Source organism: Helianthus annuus, chromosome 1 (genome assembly GCF_002127325.2).
Source record: "Helianthus annuus cultivar XRQ/B chromosome 1, HanXRQr2.0-SUNRISE, whole genome shotgun sequence".
In the NCBI taxonomy this organism is placed as follows: Eukaryota; Viridiplantae; Streptophyta; class Magnoliopsida; order Asterales; family Asteraceae; genus Helianthus; species Helianthus annuus.
Window position 1 is genome coordinate 7,016,903 of NC_035433.2, and position 14,996 is coordinate 7,031,898.

Consider the following 14,996-nt stretch of genomic DNA (forward strand, 5'->3'; position numbering starts at 1 on the left):
AAGAATGATAAGACTCACATATTAATCCAAGTAAACACAAAGGCATGGAGTACTTACACATGCAATGTCGTGACACCGCATCCACTCACGATCAGCCTCAAGCTGGTTAAACGAAGAAGTCAGAGCATCTCTGGCCTCAACAGCAGCATTAGCCCGCTCTTCCGCTACAGTCACGCGGGCTGTGAGGTCTGTAACCGCGACCTCCCGGGTCTGAACTTCAGCCTTTCAAAGAGCAAAAAACAGTTCACAAAATCAGTAAACATCCTCAAAAGGCGGAAAGAAAAATACAACAGGAATAACGAATCGTACCTGAAGTCTGGCAACCACTTGATTCAAACGGGTGCGCTCAGCATTTGCCTCTTCAAGAGCCTTAGAAGAGCGACTCTCCCTCTCTTTGACCTCCTCAAGGGCCTTTGCAGCACGAGCCCCCGCTTCCTTGGCCTCTTCAAGCGCCTTCACAGCCCGGGCCTCCGCCTGTTGGGCTTTAACCGCAACCACCTCAGCTGCAGCCTTCTCTTTGCCCAAAGCAGCGTTCGCTGCCTTGGCATTCGTCAACTCCTGACGAGCACGAAACAGATTGTCATTCTGCTTAGCCCAAGATTCGTTCCACTTCTTGCGCTCATTGGAAAACTTTTCGTTCCAACTCTTGCGTTCATCAGAAAGTAACTTGGCAAGAGTACGAACCTATTTCAGCTTAGCAGTCGCAACCCACTCTGCAGTCTTTTTCTGCTTATCAAAAGCAGCTCTATCTCTTTCAAGCTGCTCCGCACTCGCACGTGCAGCCTTCACCAACTCTTCCGCTTCGGCCCGCAAACGAGCAGCTTCTTCTTCCCGGCGGCCTAGCACCTTGTAATCTTCCAAAATGGCATTCGCCACAATGGAACTTCCTACTAACATCGTAGAAAGTTGGTTGATTCGCAGCTCACGGGGTGCGGCACGGGCACATTCAGTTTCAAATGGGGTGCCCAGACCACCCAGAATCTCCTTGCACGCGGAAGGATCGTTGGAAATGTCATCCCCCTGCATAATCGTCCAGGGGGGTCAGTGATAAACTGTACTTCGATCCTGTGTATAGGTGCGGTAATAATACTCCAATTCAGACTCCCCAGGCTGAATCGGAGGCCCATCATAACCCGCACCACCGGAAGAAGAACCGGTAACCTTCTCACCAGCAGAAGATTTCTGCGGCTCAGCATCAGTTTTCTGTTTCCCAGCATCCGAAAACCTCAAGTCCAATCCATCGCCATCATTTGGGCTGATCAGATTGTTGGAGGAATCCACAGTATCAAATATCTGGGAAACAGTTTTCTCCACCGTCTTCTCCACCTGCACGGTGGGATCAGGAATCACCTCAACAAAAGGTGCCACAGGCTCCTTTGGCACCGTAGGCTCCTTTGGCACCCCCCCATCCACAGCAGCGGTACGCGAGGGAGACACAGGAAAATCAAAAAAAGAAAATCCTGCATCTTGTGGTTCTGCAATACAAAGAAAGCAATAAACTATTAATCCAACAAGTTGTGCATGCAAAACAATGAAAAAAGTTATACTCACCAACAGCGACCGCAGGTTTCTTTTGCGCCGGAGCAGCCCTTTTAGACTGCAGCCTGTTGCTCTGGTTCTCTCTTCTTACCAACAACGGGAGGCCCCGCAGCCTGTTGCTCTGGTTCTCTCTTCTTACCAACAACGGGAGGCCCCGCAGCAGTCCCACTCGCAGCCGCACCACTACCTAGAACACCCAAACCCTCAAGGGTATTAGATACTACCACGTAATCGGTATATCTGCGATAACAAGATCGATAGGTACCTGCGGCCCGAGACACCGGAGGAGGGGCAACTGAGCCCTCAGCTTTCTCCTTACCACGACCCCGCGTGGTTTTCTTCACCTGCTTCCTCTCCACATGCTTCTTGGGGATGCGCTTTTCAAACTTCCCCAAGTCCGCAAGGATAGCTGCATGGGAGAAATCAAGCAAACAAATTACAAGGGTGAACTTGGAAAACAAGTACAACTTAGAAAATACCTTTTTCGCCTTCTGGCACGGGTGCCTTCAGCACATCATGTTTGGGTACGCGGAAGTTGCCAACAATTTCTAGATTAAAACCTTCCCGTAACTCAACCGGAATCAGCTCAACTTTTCCCTCGAAATCGGGCTCAAACATCCTCCACAAGCCAACCGCATCCTCTGATACAACACATGCATGCATATTACTACAAGGATAATGAAGCAAGAAAAACAATAAAGAGTAACAGGCTTACCACCACTCTTTTCCCGCAGAACGGGCCTCGCCTTCCTGTCCGGCCTAGTAAGCATCATCCGCAACACCCACAGCTGGTTGTTGTCTAACTTCTTGAGTTCAATAGGCCGCAACCTAGAGAACCAGTCCACTGTCTTCGCGATGGCAACAGGAATATCCTCATCAGTGACACCAATATTGACATCCCGGAAAGTCATATTGGCATATACCGCACAGGCTTTAACGTAGAAGAACTTCATCTTCCAATGGGTCACACCCTTCGGAGGTGTCATCAACTTCAAACTCCCATGACGTTGAGTGAAAGAAAAAAAACCTGTATTCACCGTTAACTGGTAAAACCGCCGGAAATTCTCAACAGTAATGGGCAAGCCATGACCACGAAAGGTATACTCAAAGTTCCTGATTCGGAACATCCCAAATGGACTAAGTTGGGAGATATGGAGATGATAGTACTCCAACACCTCCGCAACAAACACCGTCACCGGCAACCGAAGGTTGCCTTCGGTGAAAAAATCTGCCCACATGGTAATATAACCGGACGGAGCATTGGCACCGGTGTCCCCCTCTTGTGGGTAGGTAGCCTTCCAGTCGTCGGCCATATGAATGGTGGTCATCAAGTTTTTGAAACCACCCTTTGACCACTTCAACACCGGTAACCCACCACCGGAAGCATCAACGTCATCATCTTCGTCTTCATCAGCCGCCACTACCGGCTGTTCAGGGTTCTCACCCTCCACATTGTGTGGATTCGATGGATCAGCCATCAGAAATATAGAAGATGAGCACTACAAACTCAGAATAAACCTCACCGGAAGTTCAGGAAATCTCTTCGGAGAAGACAAAGGAAATGTTTCTCTCACCGGAAAATTTTTGAAATTTCGAATAAGTGAGGGGAAACTACGAACGGTTTCCCCTTATATACCCATCGCAATTAATGCGGAGGGAGAAAACGAATCATCACGTTCAAAAAGAACCAATTATGCGGCAACACGTGTACTACAACAGTTACGCTGACGGTTATCACGCGCGCGTGGCCGCCCACGCGCCTGACAAGAGAGACCTTTACACTCCTTGCTACAGTGCATTTAATGCCTCGGGCAGTGCAAATGTCCTTTCATTTCAGCACATGCCAGAATGATCTCACCAACTTCCACCAACTCACACGTGAGATCAACCACGTATGCAACAAAAAGCGACTACATTATCCAATTATAAGCGGCATGCGGTTTCTCTGGTATACCGCACCATAACCCATACCGCATGTCGTTTTTTTTACATACCCCATAAAATAGCCAAAAAATTATATCTTTCCATGGTTAAGGGGTATAAACATGTCCGCACATACCCACGAGCACACGTGGAATATGCGGAGATGACACACACGAGCCCGTACAGGTGTGTCAGATACTCAGAACCAGCGTTGCTCTTTGGACTGAACCGCATCTCAGAAACAGGTAAACCGCATTGCCTTCATTCTCTTCAAGCTTCAAATCCCTCCTGTCCGGTTCACAACCACAGAGGGTGCATAAACAACTTCTTTAACGAGAAGAAGGAAGGGAATGTACGCGTACGCACATCAGCAACCCTGACTCCTGATCCTTCAAGAGCCACATCCGAGCAACACACCCGTTTCAAGCGAATATGGGGTGACAAAACCGCAGACACTCATGAGTCGCTACGGACACAACCATAGCTTCCGCAAACGGTTGCTACGGAAGAGCCACAACTAAGTCTTCACATCGAGGAACGAAACTACTTCAAGGAAAGCTACTCGGTATTGGAGCGTGAAGGAAGGTGCCTAAGGAAGAGATACGGACGAGATCCCCAATGATCATACGAGATCTCGTCGAACAACAAGCGATCGAACAAGCGGTAACAAGTCTGCTGATGACTTTGTTACCCTACTTGTAAGATGGATAGAATAAACAATGGTGGGCATTACCATGCCTATGACCATGGTTATTTGACCATTATCCAGAATCACATTGTTCGACCAAACATGGCCAACAATGACGCAAGTACTCAACGTTGTTCCCACAACCGTGGCCAACAATGTCAAGCAACGAGGTAACCGCAAAGGACGTGCGGTTACTAGAGAACTAATTGGAAGAACATGAACACCCCACAAAAGGGATCATCATTTGATGTCCAATCATGACATCAGAAAACTCTCTTCTTCATTCACCACTTCAAAGGTTGGTTCGAAGTTTGTGCACACCTTCAGCCAACATCTCAGAGGTTGGTTCGAAGTTTGTGCATACGCCCAGCAAGGTCTCAAGGTTGGTTCGACACACCAACAGGTGGCACCCAACCAGAGGCTGAGAATTTCGCATCAGACGAAACATTCTCACCGGTACGGAAGAGGCATCAAATGACCCTTCCAGACCTCCAGCATGATTTACAAAGAGCAAAGACCATCCACATGGTCTAGGATCTTCTCCAGACTCCAAACTACCTTCTAAACACCATAGTCCAGTACTCCTCCCACATGCAACTTGCATATGGTAGCAACACTAGACTGGGGGGACTTGAAGGGGTATGGTCACAGATCTCGCGTCAACATTGACCGCGAGTGACCATTACCCTTATCAAAACCCCCATTAGCTAACAACCTACTTATGTCCGTGCGGGAATGCATCGACACAGTGGTTGAATCCAATCTGTCCAGTGATGGAGGAGGACTTACCTGGAATATAAGAACGGTAGAGTGATGCGGCATAGCATCACATCTGGTGTATGAAAACGGAAGTATTCACAGCGATGCGACCTAGCACCGCGTCCAGTGAACACTTCTATCAAAGACAAGGAAGCTGGACAACAGCAACAGTCACCACAGGCGACGATGCGGCTGGCACCGCGTCTCGCGTATTTCTTGATCACAAGCAAGGGACGCGGTAACATCAGATGTTACCGTAGACAGCGATGCGGCTCGCACCGCATCCTATACGCCCAACAAGTGGGACTGACACCACAGTGCAAGTAGCACCAATGACAATCACCTGTCAGGGCTACGTAAGTAACAGACTGACGTGGCGTAACCTCCACACCTGTAACACCTCGAAAATTCATGTCCAATAATGTATTGACACGTGTCATAAGCTTTGAACATGTGCAAGATTTCGTATGAAGGACTAAAGTTGACAAACAAGGAAAGTATGTGAACATAAGGGTTCAAGATGTCAACATCGGATAAATATATCTTTCAATAACCCTACATGATGTTTATACCCTTAAACGAATAAATCATGGATCATACGAAGCCAATTGTGAAAGAAAGTGAGGAATTACAAACTACAGGGGCTAAATGTGTCAACATGTTTAAAGTATACCTCTGAGTGATCTTTTAGCAGACCCAAAGCTTTGTAATGGTTAATTATACTCACAAGAATGTGTGATAAAAATTTCACAAGGTTTCGATAAAGTATGAGAAAGTTATGACAATATTCGTATGCGAGGGGTTAAAAGCGTCAAACTGCAAAAGTATGTCAATTCGTAAGGTTTCGGACCTTCCGGAATATGACCATGAGTTTATTATACTCTAATTAACCTTTAGATAGCTTAGATATAGGCTTAAAGGTGTTTGGTGCGCAAAAATAAACTTTTATGTCATGCAGGGACTAAAAGTGTCAAAAAGTGCACAAGTTTGCACTTTCGCGCATATCTTGCATTCTGAATATCCCCGGACACCCAAAAATTTATGTAAGCACTAAAATATTTTATTTTAGTGTTTGGCTTGATAAAATTCCATTCGTCGCGCAATTTGGATCGTTTTAAGCGTCCGTCCGTGTTTCGTCGTAATTAACCGAACAACGGGACCGTACGACCAAACGAACCGACATCTGGCATATTTTTGAGCATGTTTCATGTTCCCTATGCTTAGGCATCATTGTAGAGCCTTAAAAATGGTTTAACGGGCCTCAAATGTGTCGGAAATGGCATTTGGGAGTGCAGGGGCCAAATCTGTCAATTAATGAAAGATTGCATGTGCTGTACAGGTCCCTTACGGACCGTATACAGGACCATACAGTCCGTATAGCTTGCCCAGTAACCAGATTTTAAAAACCAGCTTTGGTTTTGCTCTTGTCTCTCAATCCTTGAATCTAGGGGTTGCCCATTGTTTGGTAAACCATGGGTATGAAGTGTAGGGCTGAGATTGAAGCACGATTATCGATGAACGATCCTAACGGCTCTCAAAATCCTATAAATACCCCCCCTTGTTTTGGGTTTCACTTGCACCATCCATTCCTTTCTGAATTCTCTGCAATTTTAGAGGGTCTTGAGCTTCTTGAGAACCTCATCCAAGTCCTTTGGACTTTTGTAAGTGATTCCTTTCATGCTTAGTTATTTGTTTAGCGTTTAAACCGAAAAGTCAAGCGTTATCGATAAACACTTTGACTTTTAATCGGTTGAGCCATGGTTCGCGTTGAACATGGCTACGTGATCGTAATTAGGAAGGTGTTTAACCCTCTAAAGGGCATCTCCTAATTACCACGTTTACTTAGTTTAATTGTCGGGTCAAATTAAAGTCAATCGGGTTTGTTTTATATAAAATTCACAACTAATAATATAAAAGTCATAAAATCAGTTTTGTCACTTTAATGACTTGGTAAATATTAGTTGATCATGTCTAAACATGATTCAACCCGACAATTCTAAGTATAGGCTCGGTTCGCAACCGAAAGTCGCAAGGTTTGACCTTTGCTTTGACTTTCAGTTCTGACCCGAATTAGCTTGAGTTTAGTTATGCCTTAGGGTCTCTTGTGACCATGTTATATGGTAGTATAACCTCCCAAAGTTATACTACTTGATTCTTTAGAATTAAAGATCATTATGTGTTTCCATAATGCCGAAATGTTGACCATAATGCCCTTTGATTTTAAAACGAGATTCTTGAAGATGTGAAAGGACAAAAACCTTTATTACTGATTCATAAACATGTCCACAAAATTTCACATCAGTTTGAGGTCTAGATTAGGAGTTATGCTCATTAGCGTAATTAAGAAGCTTTTCGGTAAATAAACCGTACGATTAGCATATAGCCTATCTAAACCCAATTGTTGATACCAAACTTATTACCCACTGATGTAATATAATATTTTGAGATTTTTAGAGATTTTTATTTATTTTTAGGCTGATCGTAAACCAGAGTTCTAAACTTAATTCGGTAGTTGTCGGTTTTACCCTTTAAGCCATAAAAGGAGTTTTACCCAACCTTTTGATACCAAATCTTTTTCTATTAATATAATATGATAAATAGAATATGTTAAGCCTTCTGGAACAGTAAAAAATATCAGCTTCCCTTTAGGACCCCGGAAATAGCTCAAATCGCCATTTTAAGCGTTTTTACGCGCTTCCAGCGCGTAGTATGTATTAAAACCATTTTAGGTGTATAAGACTTGATACCTACTGATGTTTTAAGTAAATTTTCATACTTTAGCAGTAAGCAAAAGTCTAAAGCTCAGAATCCTAGTTTTGACCTTTTAAGCCTATGTGAAATTACCAAAATGCCCTTGAGATGCATAGTTTGGTTATAAGTGATAAATTTCACGTATAGGTTATACCCTACTGATGTAACTTAGTAAATTAAGTATTTTTACTGATATAATCAGACCCGAAACTCATATTACTATTTAACCTCTTTTATAACCTTTAAAAATGACCAAAATACCCCTACGGGGCATAAATTGGTTTTAAACTCGTTTTGGGCATAATGGAAGATATCCTACTGATATCACAACATATCAAAGGCATATTAACTTATGGAACATGTTCATGACTCTTATGGTTACCCGTTACGCATGTTTCGCGTTCGGATCGGCCTATGTAACTAGTTTACATATATTAGCCGAAATGGGTCAAACCATATCGTTTTTGTCTCAAAATTCAGAATGTGATTAAGTTACCCATATTAAACAAGTATTCAAGCTTGTTGGGTCAAAACCACATTCTAAACCGGTCTTCGCTTCATCATGCGTTTGAACCGTGTATTCCTTTTGAAAACTAACCGGTCTAAGTCTAAGCTTAATTAGAGACCCGTTAGGATCCTAATAGGTTATTAAAAACCTTCGTTCCAGATTAGGAGCCCAGTAAAAGCTATCTGTACTTTCTGATTTGATATACGGCTGGGATTGAATTTATATTCAGCTCAGGTAAATACCCTTAACTTATTTTCCCTATACGGGCTTGGGGTACGGTACTATAAAAGTACCGCTTGGTCGGGTGTATGTAGTCATTTAAATCGTATTGTGATTGATGTATTTACATAACCTGTTTGATATGTATTATTTGGTGTATGGCCCTTGGGGGTTAAATGACCATGTCCCGGATATCCTTGGCATCATTCATGAAATGGCCACGACCTAAGCACGGGGTGTAGGCGTACACCTGACAGTTGCATTATGTAAAAACTGGTATCCCACTATAAGGAATCGATCTTGTGGGCATTATACCTGTGGCGTGTCAGTTATCTTAAGTCCGGCCCTACAAACCGGCCCTAATGGACGACAAATGAGTAAAACTGTATACAAGATTATTTTGAATAATTGTCCCAAGTTATAAAATATTTTTGCCGAGGTGCATTTAAATAAATTTTCAAACTCTTTTCAAAATGAGTTAGTTAAGTTGTATTTACCAGTGCAAACTGACGTATTTTCCAAAAAGGCTAAGTGCAGGTGCTAGACGAAATAGGCTGGCTACTCCAGGCATCATTACTCAAGTCTCGCAAGCTTTAGATGTCAAAGTCTGTTGAACAGTTTTCCTTTTTATTTGATCCGCCTGTGGATCTGTTTCGACTGTGTTGTAATACTCAAACATTACATTTTGTTCAGTTGAAATAAATCTATATCTTTTGCTTCTGCTGTGCATTTATATGTTGTGTTGTTTGACTATGATGATATCAATGACGTCACGATACTCCCCACCGGGCCCACCGATGACACGTGGAAAATAGGGGTGTGACAGGTTGGTATCAGAGCCAACGCTGAGTGAATTAAACACTAGCCTTTGTGTTTAATCTCAGTTACACAATTGCACATTCTTGAGTCTAGACAAGAACATAGGACTAATCCTAATTCGTTATATTTTGTTTCCTTTGTTATTTTCTGATTAGCCCTTGCATGGGCAAGTCGTTTCAGTTAGAAGTCCCATTTAGGGCAACCATTCCTATTATAATATCTTTCTTTTATAAAATCTACCATTATGATAAAATGGCAAAATCTAAAGAGGATAAGACCTAGCTCGGGATAGGGCCAAGATGGTAGTTCCTCAATTAGATTCAGATCCTTGTTAACATCTCAAATTAGGATTGCTCTGCGTTTAATATTAAAAGAATCTTAAAGGTAAAGCCTAGCCTAATTGTCATTTCAGACATGGCCAAGATGGTATGACCTGTTCAAAAGATTCAAAGCCTTGTTAACATCAGAAAGCATGTTAATATGCTTGACGAAGTGTGATACGATAAAATCACATAAGTCATTATTAAAAAGGGTTGTTCTAAATTCCCTTATTTATATAATCATCCCTTAAGGATGAAGTGCCCACGGGCTATAATTAACGTCCTCTGGGACTAAAGACAGTGGTAGCCTACAACTCCCTGTCAAGAAAAGGTAATGAACTTTGATTCAAACCTTAATACCTCGATTCTGTAAGATCCTGGTTTAATAATTAAATCTGTCTACGTGACTAGGCCTTTTGTGCTATTATATATACCTTAGGGTTATCCTGGATAATTAACTAAGATGGGTATTATAAACCATAGTTAATAAATCGTTTAAAACAATGGAACTGTATAAGCTTCTATATGTAAACCTTGCCCTTGTTTTCTTTTATGTAGCAATTTAAGCTACATGGCGAGGTCGGAGGAAGTGAACAGTCATTCCCTGGAAAACGATGATGATAGGGTTAATATAACCAAGGGAGAGCTCTGTACACTGATTAATACAGCTGTATCTAAAGCTGTAAAGGAGCAATTCAAGGAGAATAGTGAGACGTATAGTAGAACCTCTTCAGTACCTCACTCTAAGTCTGTTCCTAAGACTCATTCAGAAGCTCATAGCAAGCCACCCTCGAAGAAGGATGGACCTAAGAAAGAGGATGTCGAACATTCCTCAAACCAACATAGTGTTCCATCCAAGAGAATAGTGTTCGATGATGAGCCACGTACCAAGTCTTGTACTTATAAGTACTTTGTTTCCTGCAAACCCCGGGATTTCACTGGGGAGAAAGGAGCAATTGATTGTATGACTTGGTTAGATGAAATGGAGACTATTGTTGATATCAGCGGTTGTGCTGAAAGGGATATAGTGAAGTATGTATCCCAATCGTTCAAGGGAGAGGCACTTGCATGGTGGAAGTCTCTCATTCAAGCTGCTGGGAAGATCCCACTCTATAATATGTCATGGGAGCAGTTTGTTGTTCTCATTAAGGAGAACTATTGTCCACAGCATGAGGTGGAAAGGATTGAATCGGATTTCTTATCTTTGGTGATGCAGAATTTAGATTGTCAAGCTTACCTCACCAGTTTCAATACCATGTCTAGATTGGTTCCTTACCTGGTGACACCAGAGCCCAAGAGGATTGCTCGCTTCATTGGGGGTCTAGCCCCAGAAATCAAAGCCAGTGTTAAGGCTTCGAGACCTACTACTTTTAGATCAGTTGCTGATCTGTCTCTATCCCTCACCTTGGATGCGGTCAGGTTAAGATCGCTCAAGAACTCTGAAGAGAGTAAGAGGAAGCGTGAGGAGGATAGCTCACGAGGGTCGGAGAAGAAGCACAAGGGAAACCCTGAGTCCAAGAAGTTTGGGTCTGGAAAAGGTAGTCAGCGAGCAGAGGAAAAGCCAAAGTGCTCAACTTGCCAAAAGCGCCACTTTGGAAAATGCAGGCTTGAGACTAAGTCTCAATCAGGATCACCTGCATGTGGGTTATGCAAGTCTAAGGAGCATAAGACTATTGATTGCAAAAGGATCAAAGATGCTACCTGCTACGGCTGTAACGAGAAAGGGCACATTAAGACTAACTGCCCTAAATACGCCAAGAAGCCTGAGGAAGCCAAGAAGACCAATGCTAGGGTCTTCCAAATGAACGTGCAGGAGGCCATTCAGGACGACAATGTGATCACAGGTACTTTCCTCGTAAATGATGTATATGCTAGAGTACTGTTTGATTCTGGCGCTGATAAGTCGTTCATAGATAACAAGTTTTGTAAGTTGCTAAATATACCTGTTAAAACCTTAAGTATGAAATATGAGGTGGAGTTAGCCGATGGAACCTTAGAAACCGCCTCAACCATATTAGATGGATGCGTTATGTATTTTAGGAACCACTCTTTTCCTTTGTCCTTGCTTCCTTTGAAGTTAGCCGGATTTGATATAGTATTGGGCATGGACTAATTATCGCATAACCAAGCCCAGATCATCTGCAACAAGAAGCAAGTGGTGATTAAAACTCTGTCTGGTGAGTCACTTACCATTCAAGGAGATACCCAACACGGACTGCCGGAGCAAGTGTCTATGCTCAAGGCATCTAGGTGCATGAAGAAGGGTTGTGTCATTTATATGGCACAAGTAACGGTCGACGAGCAAAAGCCCAAGATTGGAGATATTCCAGTCATTTCTGAATACCCTGAAGTTTTCCCTGAGGAACTACCTGGCTTGCCACCGGATAGGCAAGTGGAATTCAGAATTGATATCATCCCCGGAGCAGCGCCTGTTGCGAGAGCACCTTATAGGTTGGCACCAACAGAGATGAAGGAATTGAGGATGCAGCTAGATGATTTGCTAGCCAAGGTTTTTATAAGACCTAGTTCGTCTCCATGGGGAGCGCCAATTTTATTCGTCAAGAAGAAGGATGGATCAATGCGTCTATGCATTGATTACCGTGAGCTTAATAAGGTTACTATCAAGAATATGTACCCTTTGCCCAGGATCGATGATCTATTCGATCAGCTTCAAGGGGCAAGCTACTTCTCCAAGATTGATTTGAGGTCATGCTACCATCAATTGAAGGTTAAGGATGAAGACGTACACAAGACTGCGTTTAGAACTCGCTACGGTCATTATGAGTTCTTAGTGATGCCTTTTGGGCTCACTAATGCACCAGCCGCATTCATGGATCTCATGAATCGTGTATGCAAGCCTTATTTAGACAAATTTGTCATTGTTTTCATCGATGACATCCTCATCTACTCAAAGAGTCAAGCTGACCACGAGAAGCATCTCCGTTGTATTTTGAAACCGCTTCAACGGGAAAAGCTCTATGCCAAATTTTCAAAATGTGAATTTTGGCTTCGCGAAGTCCAATTCCTTGGACATGTTGTGAGTGAGCGTGGTATCCAAGTAGATCCCGCTAAAGTTGAAGCTGTTATGAACTGGCAAGAGCCAAAGACGCCCACGGAGATTCGCAGTTTCTTAGGATTGGCCGGGTACTACAGACGATTTATCGAGAACTTCTCAAGAATTGCAGCACCCCTGACTTTGCTGACTCGCAAGAATAGTAAGTTCAATTGGGGGCCTAAGCAGCAAGAATCCTTCGATATATTGAAGCAAAAGTTGAGCAACGCTCCTGTTCTGACGTTGCCTGATGGAATTGATGAGTTTGTAGTATATTGTGATGCATCACACACCGGGATGGGGTGTGTGCTTATGCAGAAAGGCAAGGTCATTGCCTATGCTTCACGTCAGTTAAAGGTGCACGAAAGGAATTACACCACCCATGACTTGGAGCTGGGTGCCGTTGTATTTGCACTAAAACTGTGGAGGCATTACTTGTATGGAACTAAGTGTGTGATCTATTCAGATCACAAGAGCCTTCAGCACCTGTTCAACCAGAAGGATTTGAACATGAGGCAGCGACGCTGGATGGAAACTCTGAATGATTATGATTGTGAAATAAGATACCATCCAGGCAAGGCAACTGTGGTTGCTGATGCCTTAAGTCGAAAGGAAAGGATAAGGCCTATAAGAATCAATGCCAAGAGCATTGAGATAAAGAATAATTTGAATGAAAGATTGTTAGCAGCACAGAAGGAAGCAGTGCTGGAAGCTAACTATTCTGATGAGAAGCTAGGAGTAACTGAGGAGCAGTTATCCTACGGCAAGGACGGAATCCTAAGGTTGAATGGACGAATATGGGTTCCAATTTATGGAGGACTTCGGGATGTTATCCTCCGGGAAGCCCACAGTTCCAAATATTCCGTTCATCCTGGAGCTGATAAGATGTACCAGGATCTAAGGGCTAATTATTGGTGGATAGGCTTGAAAAAGTCTATAGCCACTTATGTAGCTAAATGCTTGACGTGTGCTCAAGTTAAAGCCGAACATCAAAAGCCGTCAGGATTGCTGCAATAGCCTGAAATTCCCACTTTGAAATGGGAAATGGTGACAATGGATTTCATCACCAAATTGCCAAAGACTAAGAAAGGAAATGATACTATTTGGGTGATAGAATCCACAATGAAAGAAAAGTACCCTCAATTGTTTCAGTAAATCTCGAGGTCGAGATTTCTTTTAAGGGGTTGAGGATGTAACACCTCGAAAATTCATGTCCAATAATGTATTGACACGTGTCATAAGCTTTGAACATGTGCAAGATTTCGTATGAAGGACTAAAGTTGACAAACAAGGAAAGTATGTGAACGTAAGGGTTCAAGATGTCAACATCGGATAAATATATCTTTCAATAACTCTACATGATGTTTATACCCTTAAACGAATAAATCATGGATCATACGAAGCCAATTGTGAAAGAAAGTGAGGAATTACAAACTACAGGGGCTAAATGTGTCAACATGTTTAAAGTATACCTCTGAGTGATCTTTTAGCAGACCCAAAGCTTTGTAATGGTTAATTATACTCACAAGAATGTGTGATAAAAATTTCACAAGGTTTCGATAAAGTACGAGAAAGTTATGACAATATTCGTATGCGAGGGGTTAAAAGCGTCAAACTGCAAAAGTATGTCAATTCGTAAGGTTTCGGACCTTCTGGAATATGACCATGAGTTTAGTATACTCTAATTAACCTTTAGATAGCTTAGATATAGGCTTAAAGGTGTTTGGTGCGCAAAAATAAACTTTTATGTCATGCAGGGACTAAAATGTCAAAAAGTGCACAAGTTTGCACTTTCGCGCATATCTTGCATTCTGAATATCCCCGGACACCCAAAAATTTATGTAAGCACTAAAATATTTTATTTTAGTGTTTGGCTTGATAAAATTCCATTCGTTGCGTAATTTGGATCGTTTTAAGCGTCCGTCCGTGTTTCGTCGTAATTAACCGAACAAGGGACCGTACGACCAAACGAACCGACATCCGGCATATTTTTGAGCATGTTTCATGTTCCCTATGCTTAGGAATCATTGTAGAGCCTTAAAAATGGTTTAACGGGCCTCAAATGTGTCGGAAATGGCATTTGGGAGTGCAGGGGCCAAATCTGTCAATTAATGAAAGATTGCATGTGCTGTACAGGTCCCTTACGGACCGTATACAGGACCATACGGTCCGTATAGCTTGCCCAGTAACCAGATTTTAAAAACCAGCTTTGGTTTTGCTCTTGTCTCTCAATCCTTGAATCTAGGGGCTGCCCATTGTTTGGTAAACCATGGGTATGAAGTGTAGGGCTGAGATTGAAGCACGATTATCGATGAACAATCCTAACGGCTCTCAAAATCCTATAAATACCCCCCCCCCCCCTTGTTTTGGGTTTCACTTGCACCATCCATTCCTTTCTGAATTCTCTGCAATTTTAGA